We start from the raw sequence: 14991 nt of genomic DNA, 5'->3' as shown, positions 1-14991 counted from the left end.
CCACGTGTCTTCGTTTTAATGGTTGTATGAGGTGTCGTGCGGACAGCTTCTTGACCTTGACAAAACGGGAGGCGTGCGAGCGTAGTCCGCTGCGCAGGCTGACTGAGAGGCGTGCAAGCTGTCCTCCAATGCGCAGGCTCACCGGGAAGCATGCGAGCTTTACGCTGCATAGGCTCACCGGGAAGCGAGCCCTTTGACTTCCATGGCCGCCCGCCTTCCTATCCATTAATGGCGCCAGAGCCGCTGTTTAATACGGGCGGCCTTACTGTTTGCCTCCCATTCCCCTCCCCCCGCAGACCTCCACCACCATGGCGCAGAATGATCATCTGCCACTAGTCTTCAAGTTTGGTGAAGTCGACTCCGAGCCGGAGGAGATAGAAAATAAGAAGGAATGGGGCCTCATGGACATGGCCCAGAACGAGCTGGCCATGGTGGTTGCTGCCCCCGTTCCCGTCCCAGCTCCCATCCACGCGCCCATGCCAGCGACCATCCCCGTACCATTGACGGGCTGGTCGCCGAGCACTATCGCTGAGCTGGAAGCCGCGGGCATCAGTGAGGTCTCCGCGGACCCGGGCGAGCTCATGTACATGCCAGCGCCAGCGCTCATGCCTGTGCCCGTGTGCGCCCCTCCACCCACCGTGTTGTCGGCCCCCGTGCGTTTGGCTGCATCCACCGCGCCCATGCGTGCCCCTCCACCCACTGCGGCGCTTGTCCCCGTGCGTTTGGCTGCACCCGCCGCGCCCGTGCCCGTGCCCGTGTGCCCCCCCAGCGGCATGGGACGCTGCCGCCGACCGCTACCTCTCAGCGGCGCCAGTTGCCGTCCTCCCGCGCCCCGCCTGTTGATCGCGCGACGGCATGATGTTTGATTTACAAAGTGAAGAACATTTTGTGCTGCCTTGGAGACTTCAACAACGGCGTCCGAGAGGACGACAACGACGGCGCGGCATGCCGCCTCTGCCGCCGCCGGAAATAGTTTTTTGGGGGTTTAATACTGTATATCGAATTCTCGATCATATGAATATAAATTTGTAGCGTGACTGAATGAAAGATATGGTTTGAACGAACTTGTGTTTTTCTCTCTTAATGTATAGACTTATCAAATGATTTTATTTTGAAAAAAAGGTCAATGGTTTCTCTCCCTAATAATAAAGCACGAATTGAGTCTCCGGGTTCACCGTCAGAATGCGCTTCTTCTCGTGAATTTACGCATTCACTTTAAATTTAAATCATAATCAAGGTGATACTAAATTTTGAGCTTCGTGCGATCGCCTGATCGAGCACGCGATCGAGCATCCTCCCGTCTCGTACCTCCGGCCCACCTTGACCTATCCACGAAATTAAGTAATTCAGGTCAGGCCTTTCTTTTGACGTCTCACGCATATGGGCCAAGTTGGCCCGTCGCTCGAGGACCAAGTTGCTACAAAAAAAACCCCTGTGGTTTCAGAGAATCAACCCGCGGTTCTTTCCGTCGCCTCCCGATCCCAGCCGCCAGGAGGCGCGATCCCGCGCCGTGCTCGATACGGTGCCGCGCCGGCCGCCGGCTGACGACGGCGATTGCAGCGCCCTTCGCCACTGTTTCGCTTCAACTCCTCTCCTCCGCGTGCCCGAGCTCCTCGCTGTGTGCCGCCCGGGAGCGCTCGCATTCAATGCAGAACATCGGGGGACGGAACTTGCAGGACCCAGATCCATGCGTGGCGATGGGGAGGTCGTCGGTGACGCGTATGAAGGACGGAGTGCGGCTTCCCGGGCGGATCCATGGCGGCCCCTGGGCAGAAAGGAGATATGAGGTGAGGGAGAAAGAACGGACGGTGCGACGATCTCGGCAGGAACTCGCCGAAGCCAGGCGACGGTAGACAGGCGCGGGAGAAAGAGGGATCCGGCGCGGCGGGGCGAAGTCCTTGCAGGTGGATGCATGTTGGCTTCCTCCGGCTGTCACCGACGTGCACTGACAGGTGAGGAACAAAGAAACCTGGTGAGTATTTGAGGTGCCTTCTTTAGTTTCAGAATTGTCTAACCCTCTAGGTACATATTAGTAGGATGGAAAATACTTCTGCACAACATGGCCTTGAAATACAGAAATAGATTATGTCTTTTGTTAGACTAGATTGTTGCCTATGTTATGTTGTTTGCAGGCTATAATTGTTCACGGAGCCATGCAATTGGAGCTGAGGAAATTATCTGCATGGAATGTAAACAAGTGTTGAGCCAGTACAGAGGGACGATCCTCAATTTGTTAATTGCAGAGGTATGCCATTTTCTCTATTTTCTCGTCGCTTGTTCAAAATTCCATCCATAGAAGAGTTTCTCGTGAGATGATTCTTTTGTGAATTATCCGTAAATTGCAAATAATATGGTAATGCTCTATGTCCATGCATACAGGCCCACATAAAGTAAGGTCGATATGTGTTTATTTGATGGTACTCACGCTGTCAGGTTAGTTCCTTATGATGGGTTGTGATGTACATGAATTTAACTACCCTTCCAGTGCTGCAATTAAACTCATTTTCATGATGGAATAAATTTCTGCATCAACAGGATTGAATCTGTTGTCGGTAAAGAAAATGTTGGCTCGGATGTTATGGGCACAACCGGTGAGATGGTTGTTGTGTGGATAGAGAATCAGCTCCATGAAAACAAAACAAAGGAGCTGATATTGCAATAGGTTAACCAGGTTACTTTGTGATTTGCCTTGCCCTATACCATTCTCTGATGCAATGTAATTCGTGAAAGAAAGGTAATAGGTGCCTTTTATTCCAGCTGCGTGAGCGTCTACGGAGCCCAAACAGGGAGTCAACAGTCAGCTGCTGTCAGATCTCGAAAATGCGGGTTCTTTTATGACCACCATGGATCCCTCACCCCAAGTCATGATCCAGTTGCTGAATGTCCACAAGAAAATTTATGTGTAAGCAACGTTGCAGCCCAATCTCTCTCTCATACAGTATTCTATGTTTTGCAAGTTTGTGTTGGCCACCTATTTGTTAATATGCTTCTCAAGGTCTAAAAATACTCTCTCTATCTGTCTCTCTTTCTCTGTCATCCATCAAGCTCTGTTTTGCCAATCGTGCTAGCCACCTATTTGTTAATATGCTTCTCAAGGTCTAAACATATTTTATTAGATTTCTCACACATTGTACAAGGATTATACTGAATAAATTTTAAAAGAGTGGAATCACATATCCAAAAGGCCAATTCATATAGAGGCAATGACCTACTGAACGTTGCTAATAATGATGCTACTATTTTTCAGAATAAACCCGAACCTACAGGAACCATATAGTAGTGGTGAAATATTGGATAGAGTGATAAACAACTTCTGTATTTTTCTTATTCAGATTAAAGGGACCTCATTCCCCAAGCTACTCGACGAAAAATAAAATGTATGCATGCGCCAATGAATTCCAAAAATTAATCCTCATGTGTGTCCAAATATTTTGTCTGAGAAGTCCGAATGTTCAGTGTTGGAAAAGTATACCTCCCGCTGATAGAACAAGGGAAAGATCATTTCGTTGATGGCGAGTTCACACTGATGCTGATCACCGGCGCGCGTTGGCAGTGTCATGCTGCTTGGTCGGCACTGCAACTACACAGCTAAACAGGAGGTAGGTGAGGTGGGCCTGAGATACTAAGATTGTTGATTTTTGTGTGTGTTGGATCCAGTACGTATCAGTGATATTGGTAGTTCTCTGTAGTACTCTGTTTGTATTAGTTTTACCTTTTTCATCATGATGGCTTAGTTGCATTATTTTTGCTTCTAACTATACTGCCCTGATGTTACTATACTTCCCTGCTGCAGATGATAGCGTCTCAAACTGGACTTTTTGATCATTTGATAAACGTTTGGAAATTCAAGCGTGGTCCTCTTCTGCAACATGTGACCTATTACTTCTTAATTTATGGACTTTAAGTTTTAGTCATCCCTATATCGTCAGGTAATATAACAAGGTTGTTGTTTAGATCATATAATCAAGCATGTCTTCTTATCGGAATTAGTTATTGCCATGTTTGTTAAATTAAAGTTTCACTTGTCAGATCAGTTTACACACATTGAATTTTACTTAGGGTACCTCTAAGGTTTTACCTTCTGCAAAGATATAACACCTACAGATGATCCGGTTTTTCTTCTTCTAGACCCCCATGTGTGTGTGCGTATATTTGTGTGGGTAACTAATTTGCCCCGTGTATAGGTCCACAACGATCAATATGAGAGGGTGCTCAGCTACATATTGATCCTTGTCAATATACTGAATTTGTACAAATTTACTGAATTTACAGATGGAGCTATATGTCCTCGGTGATGTACAAGCAAACACTAAATTGTTGCAGTGTACAATGTCCCTGAGTAATTCCTGGCGCTACAAGTTTTAAAATACAAAGATGATGGGTCTCTACCATATTCAGCCTCCGCTTTAGAATTTGATTTGAACTATAGGACAACCGGTTGCTTTTGGTAATTTATGCCACAAATTCTCGGTCCTTTGTGTGATCTATGTTTTCCTTGCGCTTTTGCTTCTTATTTACATATTGGTATGGTGTCAGGTTTACTTGCCTACAAGTTTGGTTCCACTTGGTACGGACACCGTGCTCTGCTGTCAGCATATCTGTAGTATCAGGATATTATTACGACCTTGAATGCTGAATTTAAGGATGTCTTATCATGTACTCCTTCCGTTCCAAAATAGATGACTCAACTTTGTACTAACTTTAATACAAAGTTAGTATAAGGTTGGGTCATCTATTTTTGGAACGGAGGGAGTATTACTTTGACTCCCTTCTGAATTATGAGGTCATCCCATAGTCGTCCACTAATCTGGTGTCTGGTCCATCTTCTTACCCTTATCATCCTCTGTCCAATGTTGCCCTGACTGTGTACAGACTGTCGAATACTTCAAACAATGAGCAATTTGAAGTTCATAAATATGACAAATATCTGAAAATGGATTCATTTTTGTTGAAATAACAATGTGTAGAGTGGAAATGCAGAACTATGTGTTCCTATTTCAACAACTGGTATTGAATATATGGTCAACCTTCTTAGAAAAAACTACAAAGTCTAAACATTATTGTGTGATACATATGGAAAACTGTGATGTCTATTTTTCTGAAATATTTTTACTTTATAAAAAGTTTTAAACATGCCATAGCATTATGTTTCATATTTTTGGCCAAGACGCTCTGCGGGGCGATGGCACATGGTCGGCAAGGCAGCATTCTATAGCGCACCAGCTTGCAACAGAGGCGGCGCCCACGGCGCAGCCTTGGCCTTCGGTGCGCACCGCGGGGGCAGTGCTACCGGCCGCCGGCACGGCCCCGGAGCTGCTTCCCCAGACGGTGGTGACCATGGCTGTGGCCCATTGGCCCCCGGCCGGGTTCCCTGCGGAGGCGCGCGGGTGGCGGCCTCTGACTTGAAGTCTTCTTGAGATTTGTACGCTGATTGCTTGGCCGTCGCTTTGTATTGTCACTACGTGTACTGAAGATTAGTTATTTTGCTTTCACTTGGAGTGAGGTGCAGTGGGTTCAGGTTGCTGCTGCTGATTTTTTTGTATGTGATGTTCTAATGATTGTGTGTCTGACCAAGCATAGTTGCGCTTCTGACAATGTATTGGCCTTCCTTTGCTGCACCGAAGTTAGTGAATTGTTCACCATGCTTGACTTTGTTCTATGCAGGGAAATTTGTGGTGATTTGTAATCAAACTTGCAAAGAACATCCTTACTTCTGATTATGTTTGAAGAGGTATGATGGATGGTTGATCTAAGACCTACTGTTTGATGTTTGTTTGCCTTTGCTTTCTAACCAGTGAGGGCTGAAGTGACTGAATCTGGAAGTTCTTTAGCGATTGATGCTCTGTCCCAAGTTAAGCATATTCTACTTCCGGTCACTGACCGCAACCCTTACCTCAGTTTTAATTCCTTGAGGTACCTTTGTGATGCCTTTATTTTTCCATGTCATTATTGTGCCTGCCATATGGAATTTTGAGTTTGAGTATTTATTTCATATTTGGTCAGCTTTCTTATTAAATGATAGCCCTTTGTGCTCCAGTTGAGTTGATTAAATCTTTTTCATATCACCATAGTTGATGAAGCAAAATAATTCTACCCTCTATTTGGCTTGGGGTAAATAAAATATTGCCTTTATCTTTTCTGGGTGTACTGTGAAGTATTTCTCAAATTTGCGCAGGACAATGGGTCCAAGAGTTGATGGTTGGGAAGTATCTTTGAAAGGAATGATGGGCATAGTGGTACTTCTTGGGCTTGTCATTACTTCCATCTATTGGGGAGTGAACAAGCTTGTGTTGAATGATGATTCTCTTCCAAAATCCAACCACAAGAAGAAAAAGGTCAGTAGAATACTTGAATGTGCTTCGTTGACACGAGCAGTCTTAGAAGATCGGTACATATGTACTTATTTCTGACGTCCAAATTTCATTGTACAAAAAGAAATACTCAGTGTAATCTTATCTCTGATGTTTTCAAAAATTAAATTAAAAAATGTTGCATAATGGCATGTGGAGCAGGTTACATTTCATTTTTTGTCCGGTGCAACGCACGGGCATTTGTACTAGTTTAAATATAAAAAACTCATTGCAAACATTTTAGTTAGAACACCTGTATGCAATCCGACAGCTTCCCCAGGAAGCCAAGGGAAAATGTGCCGAGTAGGATTTCTGCATGCCTTCAACGCAAATGGTTGTTTTGCATGACCCATGTGCAACCACGTACAAACAATTGGGTAAGATTTGCATATCTGTCATTTTGGGTATGTTGCCATTTCTCAAACTGGAAAGATTGACATGTGTTTATCTAGTAACACTGCCATTTGTCAACCTTGTAACACTACGATTTGTAAAAATATGCAGCTACAAATCACTAGCACTATCTAATTTTTGCAACTAAAATCACTAGCACTGTTCATATGGACACCACTAGCAGGCGTGAGTTCATGGACACATATGCAAATGTACCATTGATTACATACAACAAGTCATCAACCCACAACAACAACGAGGATACACGTTGGATTATAGATCATTTCCAACAAAACATTCTAGTAAAGTTTTTCTCACACAACAAATAACAAAGTGATGAAATGAACTTCGGCTCAACCACTCGTCGGCGTTGGAAACTCTTGCTTTGAACCAGAAGTGATTCTCTTGGAAGGGCCAGCTACTGTCAATCTCAAGACCAACGCGGGGCTGATCATCTACGCTGAAGTGGCCTACTATATCATGACCAGGGTAGGGAACCACTGCAATGTCCGAGGTATAGATACAGTTGCTTCTCATAAATGGTAGTAACGTTGTGTTGACAGCAGCTGGATCGCCTTCCACCATCATTGGATAGTTTTGTCCAAGGAAGAGCGAGTTTCCTCCAAGACTTTCAATACTGAACCAGGGAGAAGGTGTTGGCGCTAGTACACCAGTATCCATCCCGAACACCCTGCAACGGATGTTGGAATAGGTTCCGAGAGTGCGACCATACGATACAACACCTGCTTCCTTAGTAACATCAGCAGTGCCCCGTATACAGACAAGAAGAGGTGATCCATCGGAATAAGTTGCCAGGCGCCACTGAGTATATGGGTCCTGCTCGTCGTCATGCTCGTGAATAAAATTTTCAAGTATAGGTGGTGGAATGTCCACAGGACCTTGGAAACACAAGAAGGTTAATTAGTAAAGGGAAACTAGCTAACCCGCATGCATGTGGATGAAACAATTATAATTATGGTGGAAGACAAACGTACCAAAATCATGAGGATTCCATGCAAAAACAATGCCACGAGTGGAGGTAGCAAACACAAGATCCTTGTATTAAATTGCATCATAATACTCATCCATGTATAGAAACTGATTTTTGAGCAATATCCATCGAGGCATGAAAGTAAGGAAGGGAACAAGCTTGTCGAAGATAGCAACAACTTCATAGTTTGTGTAATCCCAAGAGCGGTTGGGAACTCGACAAATTGCTATCTTTCATAGACGACAGTTACCATGATCGTATTTGAACTCACTTAGACCATCTGTGTGCTCAACCTCTGGGCAGTCTGAGATTTTTGGAAGTGGAACCCGGTGACAAGTGTACACATTCACAAGTTCCCACTCGCAGTTGTACCCAATATAAACAACCCAATCTCCATTTGTGCCTACCCAAGCCTTGCCCTCAAGCGATGGCATCTTAACATCATGGCGTATCATTATCAAGCGGCATCAACTTACACAAGGCGAGGCTTCCCTTGTCCCTGCGCCAGTCAGCAGGGTCACGGCGAAGAAGATAGGGGAGATCAAACCGCTCCTGGACCCTTGCGTTCCTTGTAATGATGTTATTAGTTGAGTCGAGAATGGTCTTGAATGAACCTGCCATGCTAGCCGAGGTGATGACGTCGCACCGATCAATGAGTTCCTCCACCGCGTCATCATTCAGATTGGGGCAAGAATAACGGGGTCGTTTCCGACTTGTTCCCTCCATGAAGAAGATGATCAAACAATGCCAGAAGGAAGGGTGAAGGCAAATGGAGGAGGGGGGAAAGCTAGCGTGCAACAACAGTTCCAAATCGAGAGGGAAAGGCGAAGAGTCGTTGGATGGTTGCCATGGTACACGAAGAGGCACCTGGGGAGTGAACGATTGCCACAGAGGTCACACACTGACGACAAGGGCCGAGTGAACCGCATGCAATCCCATCGCACAACACACACGTCATGTTAAGTTGAACCGTTTATGTACTCTTGTGTCAACGCAAACAGTTCATCCGAGTAAACCGCATGCCTTATATCCCACACACCTTGATCTGGCTGACCGTTTCTTTTGTGTTGCCTAATCACAAACAGTTCATCCGAGTGAACCGTATGTTGTATATCGCACACACCTTCATCTGGCTGCCCGTTTCTTTTGTGTTTCCTAATCACAAACAGTTCATCCGAGTGAACCGTATGTTGTGTATCGCACACGCCTTCATCTGGCTGCCCATTTCTTTTGTTCCTCCTCATCGCAAACAGTTAATTGAACTGAACCGTATGCCCTTCATGGCACACGCAACTAAAACCTGAACCGTGTTTGATGCATCCATCATCGCAAACGTTTTATACATTTCTAACGGTTTTCATACGGCACCATTTGCGATTATGGCATCGCACATAGTTTCTCTAAGGGTCTCTGATCGAAGTGTCGCGTTAGCAGCATCCTGCAGTAGTGCTAGGAGATGGTGCGAGAGGACTCCTATGTCGAGGGGGGAGGAGTGTGCGAGTATGAGATCGATGAAAAGAGGGGCGGGAGTGTGCACCTACGTGGAGCCGTATTGGACATAGGGGGCATGGACGGTGAGAAGAGAAGAGGGGAAGTATGTGTTTGTGGTAGGCACACTTTGCTAGAGAGGTATATCGATCGGTGTGTGTCGGAAAGAAGGAGCCGGGGGGCATAAACACACCACGGGTGAACGACCTAAAGAGAAATGGCGAACGTGCGAGATGGAGGGGACGCAGAGGGAGGGTGAGAGGGGGCGGGCGTGTGCATGCACGATAGAAAGTTAGCGCTAGCTAGCTACAAAGAGAAGAGGATCGTGAAGGTGTAAAAGACGAACAGAGATCGGAATTCATTATAAAAAAGTGGATACGGATACTTGAAGAAGATACCATAATGTAGAACATTTATTATAATTTGGGCTAATGTGTGGCTTTTGCAGCTCAAGGCTAAATACATGCCATAATGTAGGGGGCGGGGCACTGTACTTTGTGTGATAAACACGGTGCACGTATGGAACATGGTTTTGATTATGAATATCTAGTTAGTACATCAAATGTACTATTATTTGAAATCAACATCAAGTGTATTCAAAAAATTGAATTCGAGTTTATATAGTACACACAGTTCATATCTATCTCTATAGTAATCATATGGTGTGTTGTTAAGGTAATACACGAATGATGGTTGAAGTTGGCAACAACCATGATTGTAGATTCTTATTCAAATAGAGAAACGAATTCAAATTTAGTTCGAATTGCAGCGGTAGTATAGATATTTGGAATGCACTAAAATGTTGGTATGAGTAGGTTATATGCATTATACAGCCAGCTAAAAAATTTAATTGGACATAACATGGATTCATAGCTTTGAGTAGCATTTGTATAGTAAAACGGGACAAGATTCTCTCTTTGTGTGGTGTGAATAGTTTTCGTTTTTCTTTTTTTCATTGAGGGAAGTGAGAATTTATTTGGTACGTACAAGTACAATATTACACGTTAGGCTTGTCCCTAAAATTGAACGCGCGCCTTGTTATATCTCGAAAATTCAGATATCGTGCTCACAAAACTTGCGCCTTCACAACCCGCACCTTGCTATCCCGACATTACAACGCGCGTGAAAACTCCCTCCAGCTGCCAAATCCCGACACGCAAAATCTCGCTTCTAACCTTGACTTGAAAGGGCCGCTAGTTCAAATCGGTAGGGGTACTTTTGTAACACACCCTATTTTTTGGAAAAGCGCGTCCCTAAGTCATGGTCCCCCCTCCCATCGCCTCCTTTTCATGATTCGAAATCCCAGGCCTCCATAACCTCTCCGCTCCACCTACGAAACCCCACCCTCCTCCGTCCGCCACCTCATCGCTGCCTAGCCGGAGGCTCTTCCCCGACGATGTCGTCCACTGCAATAGCTCGACGTCCCTCATCCACCTCCCTGGAAGAGGATCCATCGTCCATCTCGTCGTCCCGCCGGTTCAGCCGCCCCATCCTTCACCTCCAAGGAGATGCTCCGACGATCGCCTCGTCTATCGCGGCTGCTCCATCCCCACAGCGCCGCCTTAACCTGCTCCACCGGAACCATAGCATCCTCACCGACTCCTCGGATGAAGCCGAGGCCTACTCGGCGCCACCAAAGAGGTTGTACACTCATCGCATCGCACCTTCTCCTTAACTCGACCTCCCGGCGCCGACGGTGCTCCATTCCGCACCCCCATGGAGCGGCTACCTCGAAGCCGACGCCGCGGGCGACATCTCCATGGCGGCTCTCCCCCAGTGCGAGGCCCCTTTGGTGGCGGCGTCCATACCAGCCAGATCTGTTGCTGCTACTCCGGCTCTCGCTCGCTCACTCGCGCTGCTGCTGCTGCTCCGACTCTCGCTCGCTCGCGCGTGCTACTACTCTGCTCCAATTTAGCTACACTTCAGTCGACTAAATCGACTTTTGGGTCAGTCGATTTTCAGGGGGTGGGGGGGGCTCACCGGAGTTAAGGAAGAACCACCCGTAGTGGGGAGGGGGCTCACCGGAGAGGTACCCCACTATCTATCTTTGGGTTCAGGGTGGGGGCGGTGGTCGCCAGCAGTGGGGGGGCGGTGGCGTGGGGATCACTGGAGAAAAAGCTCAGCACGAGGGGGCTAGAGGGCTGGCCAGGGCGGCGAGGGCCGGCGGTGGGGAGTTGTTTCGACCGGTGGTGGCTGGCGGCTCAGGGGGGTGCAGGTTGAAGATGAACTGCAGGCCCTCCCTAAACTACATGTGAAGTGTCTCTCTGCTACCATTGCGTTCAGTTTGGACAGTAACATTCAGATTCCACAGTAAATTTTAGTTTCGACAGTTAAGTTCATAGTCAACAGATTTTACCTCATCTGTTGTAGTCAGGTGGTTTTTGGTGATGTAAATTTTACATCTATCACTTTTTGGTAATGTATTTTACATCATCTATAGGAGATGCTATTAGAATCCCACTTGAGATTAACGATGTTTGTCTTGTGCTGCTTCAGCCTCGACGTCTTACGTCTCACCGGAGCTGCTCCAACGACGGAACGATCCATCACAACAGAGCAGTGCCCTAGACGTCATTTACAGATTCCTCAGATCTTACTCCACACCTCTGACAGACACCTCTGCCTCAACTTCTTTAGCGACCAACCCAATGATGCTGAGGTCGGCACGGTTATGGCAAAGAGGTTGTACACCTGTCGCATCACTTATTACTCTACATTCATGTCAATCCATTAGGGCTATTTTGGTTCAACGGAAAAACATAGCAATTGGAAATTTTCCTATGGCACTCTACTATTCAATTATTCATGCATTTTGTTAAAAGAAATGGAGCAAAACATCCACCTGGACCTACTTTTAAAAATCCTATGCATGAAAACAAGACCAAGTGCATTAGTGGTAGAATAACATTCTAACTATACACGCTTTCATATGGTTTCACTTTATTTTGGTCATATTTCTTCGCATTCTGTTGCTCTTCCAATTCCTGTGAACCAAACACCCAAGTTGACAGAAATCATGTGTTTACAAATGCCCTGTTTACCATGTGCATTCCTATCCTATTCCAGTGTTTTTCCTATCCCTGCGTTTTTGGAATCATGCAAGCCAAATGAGCCCTTACAGAATTACTTCAGTTACAGGTAGGTGTTGAAGAAAACTTTGTGTGGTTTGTCCTGCTCCTTTCGCGATGTTGTCCACCTCACCTAAGCTGCTCCATCGACAGAAGGATTCACCAAACCAGACATCACAACTCCTGACTGTCTTTCGCCTCCTCATATCTCCTTCCCTGGCGCCGGCACCCACCGCAACGGCATCACCATCATCGACTCAGCAGATGAACCCGAGGAGTACACGGGTCCACAAGAGAGGTCGCACTTTTTTGTTTCTGCTTATGTTATTCATTGCTTAAAATTACCTCCTACTTTATCGTCATGCTCACCTCTTAGACTCCAAGTCAGGTCCAAATTAATGTTCAAACTTGAGTTCTAAATTAGTTCTGGGGCACATATCGAGGCAGCAATGAATAGTATCTCTGTCTAATATCTGGTTCACCTAGGGTATGCCTATGTTGTTCATCTTGGGTGGGAAACAAATAATAAAGCAATCATCAACTGTCTTTTTATTAAATTAAAGCAATCATCAGCGTGCTATCATTATTTTTGGATCCATCCACTGGTTGTTACCATCACTCTAGATTTCTGCATGCTCTCCTTACATAATCTCACCATATTTTTTTTGTATGCATGTCAGATATTGTACACAGTCATGCTGAACATATAGAGAAAAAGAGAAGAGTTTTGCGCGCCAATACAATGTCATGCAACATCGCTCCATGGTGGGTTCAATGGCAAACCCTCCCCCCTCCCCTCTCCAGATTGTAATCCAGAGGAAGATATTTGTTCTGAGGCGGATTTAGACGTAGCTGACCACTCTTATTTACCCCGCAAGGTGTTTGCTCTACCTTGGCATGATGATGTTAGTCGTATCATGCATATGTTGCCTTGCAGTGCCTACTTTTGACATCATATATGTCATCTTCTTAGTTTAGACATGTTCTGTAATGCCACTTGTTTAGTTTCTATATCATATATGGGAATTATGCGGTCTCATGTCTTTTAGCTAGCCATAATATATGTGAAATGTGCAATGCCATCATGTTTAACCAGGCATCATATATTTGAATGATATCTTGCCCATCCATTTCTTCATTACATTTCCATTTGTCGATAATGTTTGTACATTAAACTACTCTTCCTGTGAATCAGTCATTTGAGTGGGAGATGGAAAAATCTGGAGTGAAAACAAGGCCTTCAGAGCAGTCTCATGTCTTGAGCTATTCTGAAGTTGTTTGAGTTATGGACTTGTTTTGCTGCCGCGTTTATTTGCACTGGTGGCCAATTTAGACGGCTGGTGTATGTAATATGCTGCTTTGTTCCCTATATTTGCACTGGTGGTGAACTTTGATGCCCAGTGGATGTAATATGTGTAATAGCCGTAATAGCCTAGCGTTAGTTCCTTGCTTATTTATTTCCTTATTGTATTGTTTAGTTGTTTGGTTGTAGTCACTGTAGTTCTTTGTCCACGTTTTTCTAGTGGCCACAATAAACTAGGCCACAATAACCATGGCAACACACGGACTGTTGTGACCATGGTCCTGCTACCTACTGTAGTGGCCATGGCCCTCCACGGGCTATACGATCCATGGGCCTTCTATGGGCCGTAGGATCCATGGGCCTTCTATGGGCCGTAGGATCCATGGGCCTTCTATGGGCCATCTCATCTATGGGCCTTCTACGGGCCGTATAATCATTTCGTCAAACATGGGCCGTACTATTCGTGGACCAATGACGGACCGCAAAATGGGCCGTAAACGGGCTAGAGTGGAAATCGTCTATTTTATGGCCCGACCATAATGGGCTATTAATAGGTCGTAATTGATGATGCTACGAAAACAGCCCAACGTGTTAACGAGCCATAAGAAGGTGACTGTAACCACAGGCTGAATTTGGCCCACAAGCTGAACAGGCCAGTAACGGACCGTAAGTAATCGAATTCTGGAGATGAGCCCAAGAATAAATGGGCCCTTAGAAGGCCAAAAGTTAACACGGGCTGGAAACAGCCGACGGACCAATGGGCCATTAAGGGGTATAAAGCGATACACTGTTCATTACAGGCCAGTTTCACCACGGGCCATTAATGGGCCAAGATTTACAAAGGCCCTCATATGGGCAGAAAGACGTCATGGGCCATACATGGGCCGGAAGTTACAACGGGCTGGAATCATACTGGACGGCCTAGATGATGCTACTAGGCCTAATTTGGGTAAGCCGTAACGGATCGTGACCTAGCGGGCTGTAAATGGGCGATATGCTAACAGGCCGTTAACAGGCTTTCCGTGGGCCGGACCGCTACCTCTTTGACCAAGTCAAACGGGCCAGCCTTTTCACCGGAATGTGCCTCTGTTGGGTCATGCCACATGTCGACGTATCATAGGCGCCTCATGTCCAATGAGTGGATGACATCTGTCCCAACGGTGAGCCAACACATGTTTCCTCCGACCAATGAGAATTTTACACGTGGAAAATCCCCATTGGTCCGGGTTGTTAATGGGTTATCGGATCCAAAACCGGACCCGATAGCTTAACGGTGACCCGTTATGGTGGATGCCATGTGCCAGCCACCCTTGATGAAATCACTTCCATGACGCGCCATTTATCATCATGGAAGTGGACACTTCTGTGATGATAATTTTGGTAATGTCATGGAACACT

The 14991-nt window shown here is 45.9% G+C and overlaps 1 long non-coding RNA gene across 1 annotated transcript; it reads left to right on the top strand.

The window, feature by feature from the left end:
- The first annotated feature begins 1460 nt into the window (after positions 1 to 1460).
- LOC119271959 lies at positions 1461 to 5756 on the top strand. The gene is made up of 7 exons (XR_005134672.1): positions 1461 to 2245; positions 2380 to 2433; positions 2536 to 2671; positions 2758 to 2902; positions 3333 to 3599; positions 3794 to 3929; positions 5665 to 5756. It is a non-coding gene; the product is annotated as an uncharacterized LOC119271959 (long non-coding RNA).
- The last annotated feature ends 9235 nt before the right edge of the window (positions 5757 to 14991 follow it).

The sequence above is a fragment of the Triticum dicoccoides genome, chromosome 3A (genome assembly GCF_002162155.2).
Source record: "Triticum dicoccoides isolate Atlit2015 ecotype Zavitan chromosome 3A, WEW_v2.0, whole genome shotgun sequence".
Taxonomy (NCBI): domain Eukaryota; kingdom Viridiplantae; phylum Streptophyta; class Magnoliopsida; order Poales; family Poaceae; genus Triticum; species Triticum dicoccoides.
Note: the sequence above shows the minus strand (reverse complement) of the source record. Positions and strands in the feature narration are given on the sequence as shown.